We start from the raw sequence: 17,296 nt of genomic DNA on the forward strand, positions 1-17,296 counted from the left end.
AAATCAGGAGGCAAAGTGTCTCGCTGTATTTCTCCAATCAATATTCCAATCAAAATGTTTGAATTAAGACTGTTCTAATCAAGAAGTTTTATTAACATGTGTGTTTATATAATAATCAGTCAGAGTGATTAATGAAGGATTGAAATGTATGGGCTGGGTCTTTTCTCATAGAGTGAATTTAAAGATTACACGTCTTGTGTGTCTACTCTGAGAAATGTCTGTGGGTATTGTGGGAGGTTTGTTTTAATAATTGATGACTCTGTCAAGATTGTATTTAAAACTGTGTGCGAACTGAGTTAACTCCAAGTGTCTGAGCGCAACATTTCTTTTAAATGTTGTAGAAGCTTCTCAGTCTGGTTCATAACACGGGGCAATGCGTCCAATACAATCTCTGACTCAGCATGGGTTGCAAAGTAATTTATCTGAACATATATATCATAGAAAAAAAGGTTCTGCATTTCATTCAGTGGAGTAAAAATTTGGAATGGGATGTGTGAAGAATTAAACACTTCAAAGTCAAATTTAAAGAGCATGTCTTCACTCAATATAGGGATGAAAATAGGTGTGTGAGATGAAAAGTGTGTGCTGCGTGGGTGTGTGTGTGGGGGATGGTATCAGGTGGTGTAGGTTAATAATGGTGATAATAAGTTTAAATACTACATTACTATGTTTTATACATACAAAAATATAGGTGGAAGTATCCACACACTGGTCAAGGCCAGTCACTACCCTGCTTGTACTCAAAATTTGGATATTTTTCTTTTAAAAATATACTAAGTCTTACTTTAAATTCCTTTTGCTGGAGATACATCTTTAATTTACTGTTAGTACAAATTTTAATGCAGTACTTGTAAAAAAATTTGTTTTTGTTTGTTTGTTTGGTTGTTTTTCCATTTAAATAAGGGTATGAATAATCCTTACACCACTGCTCAAAGTTTAAGAGACTGTTTCTGTCTTGACCTTCCCCCAGAAGTTGTTTTGAGCATGTCTGTGTGAGTGAAACGTTTTTGAGCGTGTCTGAGTGTGTGATTTCTGTAATGAATGTTGAAAGAGGGTGATAAGTTTTCACTACATATTTAAAAAGTACTATTCCAGATCTGTAATAAGTACAAAATAATTGGGACACCTGCACAATCTAATGAAATATTCATGTCCAGTAAAACAGCTTTGCCAGTTTCTATTTTGGTTAAAATTTTACCTGCTCAGTTTTTATTGTATTTTATTTTTACAAAGTCAAAGGTGATTAATTGACTTGTTCTGTAGTCACTTTGTTTTACTTAATATATTTGATAAAATGTATTCAATATAAATGTGTCCTTGATTTTGAGGCAGTTGTTTAAGTAACTTTAAATATAAAAATGTTTGAGAAGAAGTCCCGTCAGCATGTTTAAATTTTGTCCATTCATTATATTGCAAATATATATTTATATAGCAAATTGCAGCCGTTTTAAATGCAGTCTGTTTTTACCCCATTGGTCAAAGTTATGTTTTGGAACTGATATAGATTGTTAACGAAAGTTGCTCAACTTACTGTGTAAGTTGATGTGATATCTTGCTAAAAGATAGATGACAGGTGGTTGAAATCAAGTGAGTGTAATAGATGGAAAAGAGTACGTAGGGGAAGAGAGACAAAAAAGAAGGTATTAGTATGTGTTGACAAGAGAAGAAAAGATTGGGCAACTTGCTTGCTACGAACTGTATGTAATTAAAAAAATATTTTTTTTTTGGATGTTTGAACTCACAATCTGCCTGAATTTATATTCTTGCCCCAACATTTCTTGCAATTTATTTTCCGATACTGATTCAGTTATCAGTGTACTGAGATATTTTGTTACATTTTGGTTTCATTTCCACTGAGTGTGCTTCACTATTCTACAGTAAATGTTTTAAAGGGCCAGCCACTGTGGGTGAAAGGGGGGTGCCCCTGGATTTACCACAGTTGGATCATGTGTCCTTTTGCTGTACATTAACTGCACTGGAAGCCTCCTGTCCACACAGGTCCAGGAGACATGACAGCTCCAGACAGAGAAAAGCTCTGGCAGGGTGAAAGACCCTCCGAGAGTGTGTGTGTGTGGCTGAAGGTCATCAACAGGAAGTGGACAGAACCACGTTGGGCAAGTCCATATCAGGTTAAAAAAGAGCTGTGAGAATCATACATTCATGAAAAAAATCATATTCATATAATCAATTGTTTTTGACATTATATACTGCAAAAAATTTTTTTTTGATAAATGGGTACAGAAAGATTGTTTTGGCTGTGTTGTTCTGTTTGGCTCTGCTGTCTCTCTTTATAGTGCTTCCTGTTCTGTCACCTGGAGCCGAGGGGGAGAGTGGACGGTGGTAATATTACTATATTATGTACAGAAATTGACATATTGATGACACAAGCATAGTGGTGTTGTGTGTTGTGTGTATTTCTCATATCTGTTCTGTCTGTGTTTTGCATCTCCATGGTAACCAAGGTAAATCCCTTTCCCCATATCAAATGACATTAATCCACTCTGAAATGCTTTGCTGCTCACTGATATTGCTACTATTCATAATTTTGTTTGAGTTGGCCTAATGAATGTTAGGCCAAAAGAGGGAATTGTTAAAATAATTGATTATTTTCTATATTGGTAAATGATTTTATGCTTTATTTCTCTGTTCTCTGTTCCGACGCAGGTCACTATCAAAGGTCAAACCTTGACTGTAATAAATATCTCTATGCATTTATATTAAGTCAGACAATATGATTTGATTGATTGTGTTTGTGTGTTAATATTGATGTAGAAAACTATGATTACTTTAATTACATATATTCCATTTGCTTAAACTGATTAAGATTCTATAACTCACAAAGAATGACATCCAGATATATTGATGCAGAGTTTTTGCTGTGTGTGTATGTGTGTCTGGAGAGGAGGGCCACCGAAGGCCAAGTGAAAGTCCCGTGTGAAAATGTCTGTAAGTCATAACAAGGAAAAATGTTTGTGCTAACAAGTTTGTTAGCAGGCCAAAAGGCCTTGTCCTGGGTAGCAGGGATTGTTTTGCCCAGGTGGCCTGATGTGTGACGGTATGAAAGAAGACTGGCGAATCAGCGATCATGAAGGCGGGACTTCCTGGAAGAAATCAACCAGCATGTTTTGTAAACAATTGTAAGGTTATTTTAATGGGTTCCAGGGAGGGAGACGGGGTTCAGACTTCACGAACTGAAAACACGTCTGTTTGTATTCAGGGACATGAGTTAAGGTTGAACCCAGAGATCTCTGTAAAGTGCACATTTTTTGACGTATTGTAATAAAACTTTTGTTAAACTGAGAAACTTGGACGTTCTCCAGCTCTTCATTTCCCCATCAAAGAATGCGCAGAAAAATGGTGAGGTTTTTTCTGTTGGTGACAGATTTTTTCTGTCGGTGACAGATTATCAATTTTCAAGGTTTCCTCATGCAATTTTTCTAACAGTATGTGTGTGTGTTTGAGAAACATGTGTATCTGGAGGAGTGTGTGTGTAACTAAAATCACATAAAGTTACCGGTGGATGTTTTTGTGTGTGTGTGTGTGTGTGTGTGTGTGTGTGTGTGTGTACGTGTGTGTGTTAAACATGTGCATCTGGAGGAGTGTGTGTGTAACTAAAATTACATAAAGTTGTGATGTGTGTGTGTGTGTGTGTGTGTGTGCGTTTGTGTGTGTGTGTGTGTGTGTGTGTGTGTGTGTAGCATACATCTTGCTGTGTCTTCCAGAAGAGTGAGAGTACTGGAAAGTGGACAGACTGGAATTTCTGGCCTCGAACAGAAAGCATTTTTGGCAAAACCATAAAACCCATCATTGATCCGACTTCACTTTGAGTTCTTCCTGAACTCTGCTCTGTGTAAACAGCCTCTCCTGTCCTCTCCGCTCAGCTCTGTGTAAACAGACTCTCCTGTCCTCTCCTCTCTGCTTTGTGTAAACAGCCTCTCCTGTCCTCTCCTCTCTGCTCTGTGTAAACAGCCTCTCCTGTCTGCTCTGTGTAAACAGCCTCTCCTGTCCTCTCCGCTCTGTGTAAACAGCCTCTCCTGTCCTCTCCTCTCTGCTTTGTGTAAACAGCCTCTCCTGTCCTCTCCTCTCTGCTTTGTGTAAACAGCCTCTCCTGTCCTCTCCTCTCTGCTCTGTGTAAACAGCCTCTCCTGTCCTCTCCTCTCAGCTCTGTGTAAACAGCCTCTCCTGTCCTCTCCTCTCTGCTTTGTGTAAACAGCCTCTCCTGTCCTCTCCTCTCTGCTCTGTGTAAACAGCCTCTCCTCTCTGCTCTGTGTAAACAGCCTCTCCTGTCCTCTCCTCTCCTCTGTGTAAACACATTTTAAATGTAGAAAAAAGTGATTTTGACAAAAAATATCACTATTTAAAGCTTCTTTTGGTCACAATTTAATAACATAAACTTTCCTAACCAATTATCCGTTCAAGGACCGTCGGAAAGTGCAAATTCCGTCAATAAATGTGACCTTTCCGTTACTTTTCATTGTTTCGGTTGGGTTCAGAGGGTTAAGCAAAGCTCTGGAGGGGAGGAACACTGGCATTGACACTGACTTGACAAAAATATCAAATTTTTAACCCTTTGATGCACAACATATTGACCCCCCTTCTAATGCACAACATGGTCTAAAATGACCCTCATTCATTCCCCATGTTATTTAATGCTGCTTTATGTTTCTGTGCTCTATCTTTTGATATCAACTTATTTTATGATTGAATATTCCAAGTATTCTTTAAATATCTTGTTTTTGATCACAACAAATCACTATTTCCATTTTGCTTGTCATACTTTATGAAGAAAAAACGTTTTTGTATTATTACATAGCTAACTTGCTATGCCGACGACACCCAGCTAATCTTCTCATTTCCCCAGTCTGAAACACATGCAGCAGCACGTATCTCTGCATGTCTGGCCGACATCTCCCAGTGGATGTCCTCGCACCACCTCAAACTCAACCTGGGAAAGACTGAGCTACTCTACCTCCCAGGGAAGGGCTCCCCCACCACTGACCTCCACATCACTGTCCAGAACACAGTGGTTGTCTCCACAGAAACCGCCAAAAACCTTGGCGTAACTCTTGACAACCAACTGTCCCTCTCCACAAACATCACCGCCACCACCAGATCTTGCAGATTCCTGCTGCATAACATCAGGAGAATCCGCCCGTTTCTCACTCAGAAGGCAGCTCAGGTCCTGGTCCAGGCGCTGGTCATCTCACGCCTGGACTACTGCAACTCCCTCATGGCAGGTCTGCCTGCCAAAGCCATCCGACCTCCACAACTCATCCAGAATGCAGCTGCTCGATTGGTCTTCAGTCTTCCCAAATTTTCACACACAACACCCCTCCTCCGCTCCCTCCACTGGCTACCGTTGGCTGCGCGGATACGCTTCAAGACTCTAGCTCTGGCGTACTCCGCTGCTAACGGTTCAGGTCCTACTTACATCCAGGACCTTGTCAAACTCTCGTCCTCTCCGCTCTGCATCAGACAAACAGCTGACGACTCCCACCCTGCGTGGGTCAACCCGCCTCAAAACCACTTCCAGACTTTTCTCTGTCTTGGCTCCCAAATGGTGGAATGAGCTCCCTACCGACATCAGGACCTCAGACTCTTCCAACAATACCTCGGTTAAGTCATGGTCACCTAACAGATATACTAAAAAAAAAAAAAAAAAAATCTTATTCTTTTCTCTTCTTTTCTTCTTTAACATATAGCACTCCTTTAGCGATGACAGTTAGCTCTTAAAGTTGTGTACTTACTCGATTCCTATGGTCTATGTCTAGTACCATCAGGTTGAATGCACTTATTGTAAGTCGCTTTGGACAAAAGCGTCTGCTAAATGACATGTAATGTAATGTAATGTAACTTGCTAAGCTAACTACTTAGCCAAGAAGTTAGCTAAGTATTTAGCTTAACAAGCTACTTTTGCCAAGAAGTTAGCTAAGTAGTTAGCTTAGCAAGCTACTTAGCTTAATACTTAGCCAAGAAGTTAGCTAAGTATTAGCCTAGCAAGCTACTTGCTTTATCCTAAAAATGGATATGGGTCGGTTTTGACCCATGTTGTGCATTACAGTAGTTACACAAAAAGGGATTTTATTAAAAAATGAACAAAGGAAAACATAAAATTAGGATGTATGATGATCAAAAACAAACTAACTGAGGAAAACCTGGAATACTGAATGATGAAAATAATTTATTGCAAAGATTTAGAACATAAAAACGTCAAAGTTCAAACTCTTTCAAGACAGAAAACACACTTTTTAAACATTTTGGTGCGGTTAAAATGAGCTCCATCTTTTAAATGACAATCCAACACATTATTTGGAGTTTTTACATAATGATTACTGCTACTTTTGGCACTGTACGTTTGCATATTGTAACAGTGAGTAATTCTACACTGTGGTTTTGGCACTTTGTAAGCAGTTGTGAGTACTCCTCCTTGCTTTAGTCACATTTACACAATAGGAAACACAATGACAGCATGTGTCGGTTGGGACAGACAGAAGACCTTTTAAGGGATTATGGTTTATTCTGGATGTGGATCACAAACGGCACTAAAACCATGAGATCATACGTTTCCAATTACACTCTACCAGCCAAAAATAGGAAATAAACCACAGCTAACAATGTTAGCTGATGTGTTTGACTGTTTATTTAGAGATTTTGGTATAATTTGCTCTTGTATATACATGTTTATTTCCAGACCAGTTCAAAGAAAACATCCAGCATACATATTAAGGTGTTTGTTCTACGACTTATCCTAAATTCACCAAATTAGCATGAGATAATGCTTCATCTGCATTTTAAAACATTTCAGAGAACTTATAATTAGGGCCTCGGGGCAATCGCACCGAGCACTGGTCCCATACAGCAATAGCTGTAGGGAACAGTGCTGCACTACTGTTATACTGTGGAATTCTTCTTCTTCCTCTTCCGGACGCAATTTCGTCCCGCTACTAGTCCTACAACTTGAAGAGTTGCAGGACAAATTATATCAAAACGTGCGGTTTAATCGGGATCGGTGTGCTATTACTTTTCTCTACAGAATACGAATTTTTCGCAACGTAAGTCGCGAAAAACTGCCCAAAATTTTGCATTGAAATGAATGGGACGGGCGACAAAAAATTAGCGAAAAAGAACAATAATTGGAGATTTTTAAACGTCTACTTCTCCGGAATAATTTCACCTAGAGACTCCATTTAATCTTTAAACAGTAGACATAAGTCTTGTGTATCAGTGTATTAATCCACGTTTCGATAGGTCATATAGTTTTTTATCAATCCCTGTTCAATGACCATGATCATTTTTGGAGAAATTCTGAGATTATAATGGGTGTGTATTGCACGGAATGTTCGTGTCACAGTGTGTGACATCATCGCCAGAGTGTAGACGGAGAGAAAAAATTGTCAAAAAATAAATTTGAAAACTGCGCTCCAGGCCGCAAATACCACTCTACAGAAATAACTTATACATAGAAACGTAGGAAAATTTGTCTTCTCACTCACAATCCTCTGGTAAAGCTGTCAGAGTTATAGTTTGGGCGTAACCCTAACCAACACCACCAACAGCCTCATTGGGTCCCATATTAAAAACGCAGGAAGATTTCGGAAAGAAGGAAGATGGAACAGTTTTTTTAGATCGCTCAAACAAAGCTATTTTTTTATTTTTCTTAAAAAAACCATATGTAGACGTTCAGGAAGAACTCAGGACCCTCAAAGTGAAGTCGGATCAATGATAGGTATTATGGTTTTGCCAAAAATGCTTTCTGTTCGAGGCCAGAAATTCCAGTCCACCTCTGGCTGCTGTCATTCTTTCATTAACAGGTGTCAGTTAATTATCTTGATTGCTTTGATCTGATTGCCTTTGATCTTTGATGTGATGACAGCTACAGATACACACACACGCGCGTAAGCAAGCACACTCCTCACACATGCATACACATGTTTCAAACACATGCATGCATGCGCACGCGCGCACACACACACAGTAACTTTATGTGATTTTAATTACACACACACACACACACACACACACACACACACACATATTTTGAGGTTAAAGGGCATAGTTTGAAATCTCTGAAGAATCTCATCATAGTGTACACACACCGGCAGTAGCGCCCGTGGCCCTTTCAAAATTTCCCCAGAGGAAATCTTCTAGTTGAGAATATAATTGTGTTAATGTAAATAATCAGCCGAGGACATTTCATGATAATATCTGTTAGTTAAAATGTTTAACCTGATCACCTGTAATGTCTTGACAATGTAAAGAACTTTACAGTACGCGTGTGTACAAGGCGGTTTTCTCTAAATTACTTTCTAAATCTATATTCTGAAGGTTTTTACAGAGTTCATATTTCATTTACAGTCAGATTTAGACATTTTATTCATAAAAACATGCCGAAAATGATCATATTTTAATGCCTGTTAACAGTGTTTTCTGATAATCTGTCTTTATTCTGTTTTTAACTCTTTATTTTTAATATATATATAAAATATTTAAACATGTGTTGTTTAAAAGGCGGTTTTCTTAAAATGTGTTTTTTATCTCATACTTTGACAAAGAAATATTCACTTCAGCCGGATTTAAACATCAGCGTAAATCTTAATTTTATGTTTATTTAAATGGTCAGCAAATTGACTGACACTGAACAAACAGCGCTGGTGTTATTTTATTAATTATCATTTTTTTAAATTGGTTGACAATGTGTTACATTGGATGTTATAAAATGTAATAATACATAATATTCTTTAATAATGTTATTTGTTAAGCAAAGCAGTCTTCTAACTACTCTGCAGAATCATATCAGTGCAAAAATTACAATCCACATAGAACAAATAGTATTTATAATTTAATATGTATTACATTATATTTTTATTACAGCTAAAAAAACAATATATATATATATATATATATTAAAATAACAAAATATTGGCTGCCATAAAAGTGAATATTTCACCTCTAAAATGTGATACGGCTCTACTTCTTTTTTTAAAAAAATATTTTATTTTCAGTTTTATACGTGTAATGTGTACAAATATAAACATATAATATACCAACAGTATAGAGACATAACAAAGCCCCCCAATCTAACAAAAAAAACAAAAAGTCAGTGTTCAAGGTCAATACAAACGATTACATTATACTTCTTATTAAAAAAAAATTAAAGAAGAAATATCTGTCTGGAAACCTCTGACTCTAATTTTTCAAATAAATAAATAAACAAGAATTTAAACCTGGCTTTATCAATGGTCACATTTCTGTTCATTTTACATTTTATTTTATTTATCCCATTTTTAATTTATTTTATCTTATTGCATCTTACTGTTCTATTGTTTACTACATGTCTTTGTATTGTGTTATCTATTTATTGTTTGTGCAGCACTTTGGAAACCTTGTGTTTGCTAAAATTGTGCTATATAAATAAAGGGGATTGGATTGGATTGATCCAGACAAGCTGCTGTATATATAAATGCTGCCCTTACTAGGGTTTGTCATATTTAGTTCTTTTGTGATGTTCGTTATTCTTTTCTCAAATAAATATATTTATTTCAGAAAAAGATTGGCCTATTTTATTTCATAGGCTATTTTATTTAATATATTTTTTATTTAAATGTGCACTTTATGGAGCTTTGATTTTTTTTTTTTTTTTTTAAAAAGGTACTCCTGTTATACAGTATTTATGTTCACTTAAATAAACAGTTTCAATAAAACTACTTGTGACATGTCATATTTGGCTTTGACTTTGATTGAACATTTGCTCTCTTTGCGATAAAAATATCAGGATATATATCATATATCGATATTCTGCCTAAATATACCGGGGTATGACTTTTGGTCCATATCGCCCAGCCCTAATTTTAACTGTGAAAAACTAAAACCTATTACTTTAATTTTTTTTTTTTAAACGTTTTTTTTTTTAATTAAAAAACATTTTTGAGGTTTATATTTTCCTCATTAGAGAGGGGGAAATATAACCATTTTTTACATCATTGTATTATGATATTGTATATAATATTATTGTGTATTAGTCTTCACCTGCAGGGTCAACTCTTTAGCCGAACTGAAGGACAGCTTCTAAATAATTGTTTGCTATTTTATTTTATTAATGTTGTGAAGGTATTCGTGCTCTGATGGGAAGAGATTATAAATTTAGGTTTTTTTTTAATGGAGTCTGGACTAGACCGTCACATAGCTTGCTTGGCAAAAAAAAAAACAGCTAATCATCGTTATTAGCAGCAGTGGATGGAAACGTATAATGTGAGTTATTCAGGGAACACTTCACTGATACTAACATGGTGGAAGTTTCCTCAGTTCTCCTGTTAATAACAGACATTTAGCGGAGTTAGCCGCCGTGCTAACAGCGGTGATTCGGTTAAACATCCCGCAGGATGCTGCTGACAGACGGCATCTGCGGCCCCGGCTCGGGCCTTGCGGTGCCGCCGAGCCTCCGCCTCAAGTTTACAACAACATCCTGCCATAAAAATATAAAAACAAGCCATAAAAAGCGGCCATGCGTGTCTGAGTTTCATCTGAAACACACACACACACACACTGGAGGTAAACAGTAACACGTTGGTTTTATGCGCCCTGCACCAGCCCGGTGCCGTGTGCACAAAGACAGCAAACCCGGAAACTGGAGCCTGCGGCTGCCGGACATGCTTCACCTCCGCCCGGCCGCTAAAAACACCTCAACCAGCCTTAAACCGTGTGGAAGTCACTCACAGTGTTTTATCCTGTTCCTGTTCCTGTTCGGCTGCCTGGTGCTGCCTGGTGCCGCTCGGTCCTCTCCGGGTCTCTTCGGGTAACTAAATGTGAGGCTGATGGATGTGGCTTGTGTCTCCTTCACGAGCTGTCGGAAATCTGAGGCACTCACAACGAGGAGAGGAGGAGGGAAAAGCCACAATTTGCATAATTTGGACAAGCAGCTGCAGCCCACCTCACCACGTACATGTGACCTATTCTTTTTATTTTTCATAAAGCAACATTTGAATAACAAGGCACATTTAACGCATTTAAATGTGTACATTTATATTTAAAAAATATGCAGTTTTACAAATGTGTTTTTTAGTAAAACGTGTCGGATTATAAACATCAGAAGCTAACTGATGCTCTTAATGTTTTGATAAGCAACATTTGACTAACAAGACACTTTTAACTTATGACAATATGTAATTTAAATATGGACATCAGCATTACATTTCAGAAAACTTGTTAACAAAGAAAGGAACTTGTTTCAATGTAAACAGAGTAGGTAAATCGGGAAGAGTATACATCCTATATATTTTTTAATTGTACCGAAGAGAGGAGGAGGGAAAAGCCACAATTTGCATAATTTGGACAAGCAGCTGCAGCCCACCTCACCATGTACATGTCACCTATTGTTTTTATTTTTCATAAAGCAACATTTGAATAACAAGGCACATTTAACGCATTTGAGTATGACATTTATATGTGTACATTTATACAGTACAGGCCAAAAGTTGGACACACCTTCTCATTCAATGCGTTTCCTTTATTTTCATGACTATTGACATTGTAGATTCATCAAAACTATTAATGAACACATGTGGAATTATGTACTTAACAAAAATGTGTGAAATAACTGAAAATATGTCTTATATTCTAGTAAGCAAAGGGTGGTTACTTTAAGGAATCTAAAATACAAGTCATGTTTTCAGTTATTTCACACTTTTTTTGTTAAGTACATAATTCCATATGTGTTCATTCATAGTTTTGATGCCTTCAGTGAGAATCTACAATGTAAATAGTCATGAAAATAAAGAAAAACGCATTCAATGAGGTGTGTTCAAACTTTTGGCCTGAACTGTATTTTAAAAATATACAATTTTACAAATGTTTTTTCTAGTAAAACGTGTCAGATTATAAACATTAGAAGCTAACTGATGCTCTTAATGTTTTGATAAGCAACATTTGACTAACAAGACACATTTTAACTTATGAAAATGTGTAATTTAAATATGGACATTTATAAAATAATAATTTCTATTTAATCAACTAGTATTTCTATTTGCAACTAGCGAGCAATTAATATTTATAAGAAAATAATACTATTTGTTGAATTAAATCCTGAAGAAACGTGTCAGAATAAAAACATGAGAAGCTAACAGATGCTCTTAATGTTTTGATAAGCAACATTTGACTAACAAGACACATTTAACTTAGGACAATATGTAATTTAAATATGGACATTTATGAAATAATTTCTATTTAATCAACTAGTATTTCTACTTGCAACTAGCGAGCAATTAATATTTATAGAAAATAATAATATTAGGAATAGGAATAGGTCTTTATTTGTCATTGTCACATGTACAACGAAACTCAAAGTGCTCTCCAGTAAGTGCAACATTTAAGAGTCTATAAAAATATAAATATTAAAAGAAAAATATGTACAATTCAAAATACCTAGTTTAGACAAACACATAAACACACCCAGACATACATGCATAGTCGCACAGGAAAAACAAAACAAACAAACAGCATGAATACACAGTCAAGTCAAACAACAGTACAGAACATATCTCAGGTGTGTTGAGCCATCAATGTGAATGCAGTGCAATATTATAGTTTTTTCCAGTATTGAGGGTGGTTATTGCAGTTGGATAAAAGCTGTGTTTGTAGTTCGTCCAGTGTGTGGAGAGGGCAGCCGACAGTCTTTTGGGCGGTGTTGATGAATGAAATCCTGAGGGAACGTGTCAGAATAAAAACATGAGAAGCTAACAGATGGTCTTTTTTCTTTATTTTTAAATAAAGCAACATTTGACTAGTAAGACACGTGTAGCTTATTTCAATATGTAATTTAAATGTGGATATTTTTATTCCAATGGTTTCATGTACACTACCGATCAAAAGTTTTAGAACACCCCAATTTTTCCAGTTTTTTATTGAAATTCAAGCAGTTCAAGTCAAATGAACAGCTTGAAAGGGTACAAAGGTAAGTGGTGAACTGCCAGAAGTAAATAAAAAAAGGTAAGCTTAACCAAAACTGAAAAATAATGTACATTTCAGAATTATACAAGTAGGCCTTTTTCAGGGAACAAGAAATGGGTTAACAACTTAACTCTATGGAGTCTTGGGCTATTTTGTCCATTTTTGAATTCTGTTCATGTCTTTGTAAGTCATTTTGTGTCTTTTTTTGGTCATTTTGTGTCTTTTTTTTTTGTCATTTTGTGTCTTTTTTTTGTCATTTTGTGTCTTTTTTTAGTCCTTTAGTCCAACATAAAATGTGATTTTGAATCTTTTTTTTTACTTTCAAAACACTATCATGCTTAATAAAGAATTTTAAATGTTGCAAATGTGCATTAATTTCAGAGTACACTGAGACATTAAACTGCATAATTTTCAATTAAATTCTGGAAAAGTTGGTGTGTTCTAAAACTTTTGACCAGTAGTGTAAAGCACATTTTTATGCATTTAACGCTTTAACTACATTTTACTGATAGTATTTTCAATGCAGAACTTTAGCTTGTAATAGAGTATTTTTATTTGTACTCTTTCTGAAATCCACATCTGGATACTTCCTGCCTCTCACTGCTTTTCATTTAAATATGCACATTTATGAAATAATAATGTTTTTTATTTAATCAATTCTTATTTCTATTGGCAACTAGCGAGAAATGTTTAGCAAATTAGCAGAATGTATATTTTTTGATAAATTAATATAGAAAAGGTAAAAACAGAATTAAATTTTTAAAGGACTTTTGCTGGTAATAGTATATAATAATATATTATTTGTGAAAATAAATCTTGAGTAAATGTGTGTGATTATAAACATTAGAAGCTAACTAACTAACTAAAGCATCATTCGACTATAGTAAGACATGTAAATTATGTCAATATGTAATTTAAATGTGCACATTTATAAAATAATAAAACATTTAATCAACTTGTATTTCTAGTCCCAACTACTTGCACACGTTCCTACACAGAGGTAGAAAATGTACACATATATTTTTTGGGTAAATCAATATAGAAACGTCCATCCATCCATCCATTTTCCTACGCTTATCCGGGGCTGGGTCGCGGGGGCAGCAGGCTAAGCAGGGCATTCCAGACGTCCCTCTCCCCAGCCACAACGTCCAGCTCCTCCTGGGGGACCCCGAGTCGTTCCCAGGCCAGGAGAGAGATATAATCCCTCCACCGTGTTCTGGGTCTTCCCCGGGGCCTCCTACCAGTTGGACGAACACCTCTAACGGGAGGCGCCCGGGAGGATCCTTACCAGATGCCCAAACCACCTCAGCTGACTCCTCTCGACGCGAAGAAGCAGCGTCTCTACTCCGAGCTCCCTCCAGATGTCTGAGCTCCTCACCCTATCTCTAAGGCTGAGCCCAGCCACCCTACGGAGGAAGCTCGTTTCAGCCGCTTGTATCCGCGATCTTGCTCTTTTGGTCACTACCCAAAGCTCATGACCATAAGTGAGGGTTGTAATGTAGATGGACCGGTAAATTGAGAGTTTTGCCTTCAGGCTCAGCTCCTTCTTCACCACGATGGTCCAGTACAACGCCCGCATCACTGCTGATGCTGCACCAAACCGCCTGTCCATCTCACGATCCATTCTACCTTCACTGCTGAACAAGACCCCGAAATACTTGAAGTCCTTCGCTTGATGCAGTACCTCTCTCCCCACCCAGAGGGGGCAGTCCACCGTTTTCCGGCAGAGAACCACGGCCTCAGACTTGGAGGTGCTCAGCTGCAAACCGCCCCAGTGAGTGCTGGAGGTCCCAGCTTGATGAAGCCAAAAGAACCACATCATCTGTAAAAAGCAGAGATGTAATTCTAAGGTCACCAAACCAGATCCCTTCCTCCCCCGGCTGCACCTTGAGATCCTGTCCATGAAAACCACGAACAGAATCGGAGACAAGAGGCAACCCTGGCGGAGGCCAACACCCACCGGGAACGTGTTTGACGTTGTGCCGAATATGCGGACACAGCTCTCACTTTGGTTATATAGGGACCGGATAGCTCGCAGCAACGAGCCCGTTACCCCATATTCCTGCAGTAACCCCCATAAGACCCCCTGAGGGACACGGTCGTAAGCCTTCTCAAAATCCACAAAACACATGTAGACTGGATGAGCAAACTCCCATGACCCCTCCAGTCTTGCAAGGGTAAAGAGCTGGTCCGTTGTTCCACGGCCAGGACGAAAGCCGCATTGTTCCTCCTGAATCTGAGGTTCGACAATCGGCCGGAGCCTCCTTTCCTGGAGTAGACTTTCCCGGGGAGGCTGATCAGTGCGATTCCACAGTAATGGGAACACACCCTCCGGTCCCCCTCCCTGAAAATGGGAACCACCACCCCGGTCTGCCACTCCACTGGCACTGTCCCAGACCTCCACGCGACACTGAAGAGGCGTGTCAACAGTGTCCAGAGCCTTCAGCATCTCAGGGCGAATCTCATCCAACCCTGGCGCCTTGCCGCCGGGCAGCTTCTTAACTACCTCTGCGACTTCTGCCAGGGATACTGATGAGTCTTCCCCTGAGTCTTCAGACTCTGCCACTTCCACAGAGGATGTTTTGGCTGGATTAAGGAGTTCCTCAAAGTGTTCTTTCCACCGTCTGACGACATCCACAAGTAGGCCTGGGCCGATAATCAATAAATCAATTAATCACACGATAAATTAAATGAACTCAATAATTTTGCCGGCCTCGATATATCGCCATGCGCATGCGTTTTTGTTTTCCTCGTCTGTTGCCTCCAAGCAGGCTGGATGACAAGAGGGTTCACTCTGTGCTCGATCTCAGCACCTGGGCGCTTTTGTTCCATAGCAGAATGAGCGGAGTGAACCCTCCTGTCAGTCATCCAGTCTCTTTGTCTCTGTTGGGAAGGCTGGGCCACTAGCATTGGCTACACACAGAGTGCAGCAGGTGAGCCTCGTGCGGAGCAACGCGAGATAAAAAGATGATTGCAAAGCCAAATGCCACAGCCCCGGTGTGGGAATATGTCGGTTTCAAACCGAATGAAAAAGGTGAGCCCATCAACACACGGACGAGCCTGTATGCCGAATTTGTTCAAAAGTGGTGGCAACAACAAAAGCCACCACAACAAACTTGCATGCCCATCTAAAGCAGAACCACCCGACCCAGTTTTCCCAGCTGGGGAAAAAAACTGCACCTGGAGATGCAGAGCGTTTGTCCCGACAGTCAACACTGGTCGACAAAGTAAATATAAACGGTGTGCGCTCACAGAAAGTGGAGTTTGCTACATCGCAAAATAAATGCTGCCCTTTTAAAAAAAAAAAAAAATTTTTGTTTTATTTATTAAGGATATTTAAGCATTCTTAAAATTACAATTACAATGGTAAAAAACACTGAGAAATAAAAGTGTATTGTATTTGAAAGGGTGTGCATTATTATGATATATTATCATGTTGACAATAATATCGTTTATCGGCAATAATTTGTGGGACAATATATCGTCCAGCAAAATTTGTTATCGTCCCAGGCCTATCCACAAGTCGGGTCAGCAGGTCTCCTCCCCCACTGAACACAGCTTGGGCCAAGGTTTAGCAGTTTTTCAACGTAAAATCTACAGACATTTTTTACAGTGTACTTACTACTAATAAGCAATATTTCTGAGGTTATTGAGGGAAAACTCTTAGTTAATGTCTTACTGGTTGTATAATAAGGCCATGCAGAATAAAGCATTAATAACTACTTAATAATGACTCATTAAGAGCCAATATGTTACTTATTTGCATGCTAATAAGCAACTAATTAATGTTAAATATGTGTTCCCTAATATAAAGTGTTACCGGTACTTTAAGTACATTTTGATACTTTTCTACTTTTACTTTTGAATGCAGGACTTTAACTTGTAGTGTAGTAATTTCACAGTGTGGTATTTGTACTTTCAACAGGTGTGGAATGTACATTAACTGCTGAACTTGTGCCAAATTTTTAGCTTCTTGTACTTTATTTGAGTATTTCTGTTTCATGTAACTTTCATATTCATAACAAAATAACGAAAAACTAGGATTAAAAAAACATTTTTGTTAACTGAAATAAAAATAAAAACGAGAGTTAAAAAAAAGAAAGATAACTATCTGAAACTGTATTGTGTGGTCACGAAACTAACTAAAATTATAGTGAAAATGTGCTTCGTTTTCATCTTTGTCAACTTTTTTCATACATAAACCTTTTTGGTTTATATGAAATCTCTTTCATCTATCTAGTTTTATGACTTAATAAACTTATTGGAGCTGAGATGGATCAAGGCAACATTTATTGTGATCTTATTGAATCTCGCACCCAACAAATGCCCCATTACAAAGAAACTAACACTAAAA

At 37.8% G+C, this 17,296-nt stretch overlaps 1 protein-coding gene across 1 annotated transcript in view; it reads right to left on the reverse strand.

The window, feature by feature from the left end:
* slc39a6 (solute carrier family 39 member 6) overlaps window positions 1-10,913 on the reverse strand; it is a 40,229-nt gene extending 29,316 nt beyond the window's left edge. The window contains exon 1 of the mRNA XM_059344214.1: window positions 10,714-10,913. The gene's annotated coding sequence lies outside the window, so the exon portion shown is untranslated. The remainder of the gene's footprint in view (window positions 1-10,713) is intronic.
* Between the last annotated feature and the right edge of the window lie 6,383 nt (window positions 10,914-17,296).

This window comes from Centropristis striata, chromosome 11 (genome assembly GCF_030273125.1).
Source record: "Centropristis striata isolate RG_2023a ecotype Rhode Island chromosome 11, C.striata_1.0, whole genome shotgun sequence".
Classification (NCBI taxonomy): Eukaryota; Metazoa; Chordata; class Actinopteri; order Perciformes; family Serranidae; genus Centropristis; species Centropristis striata.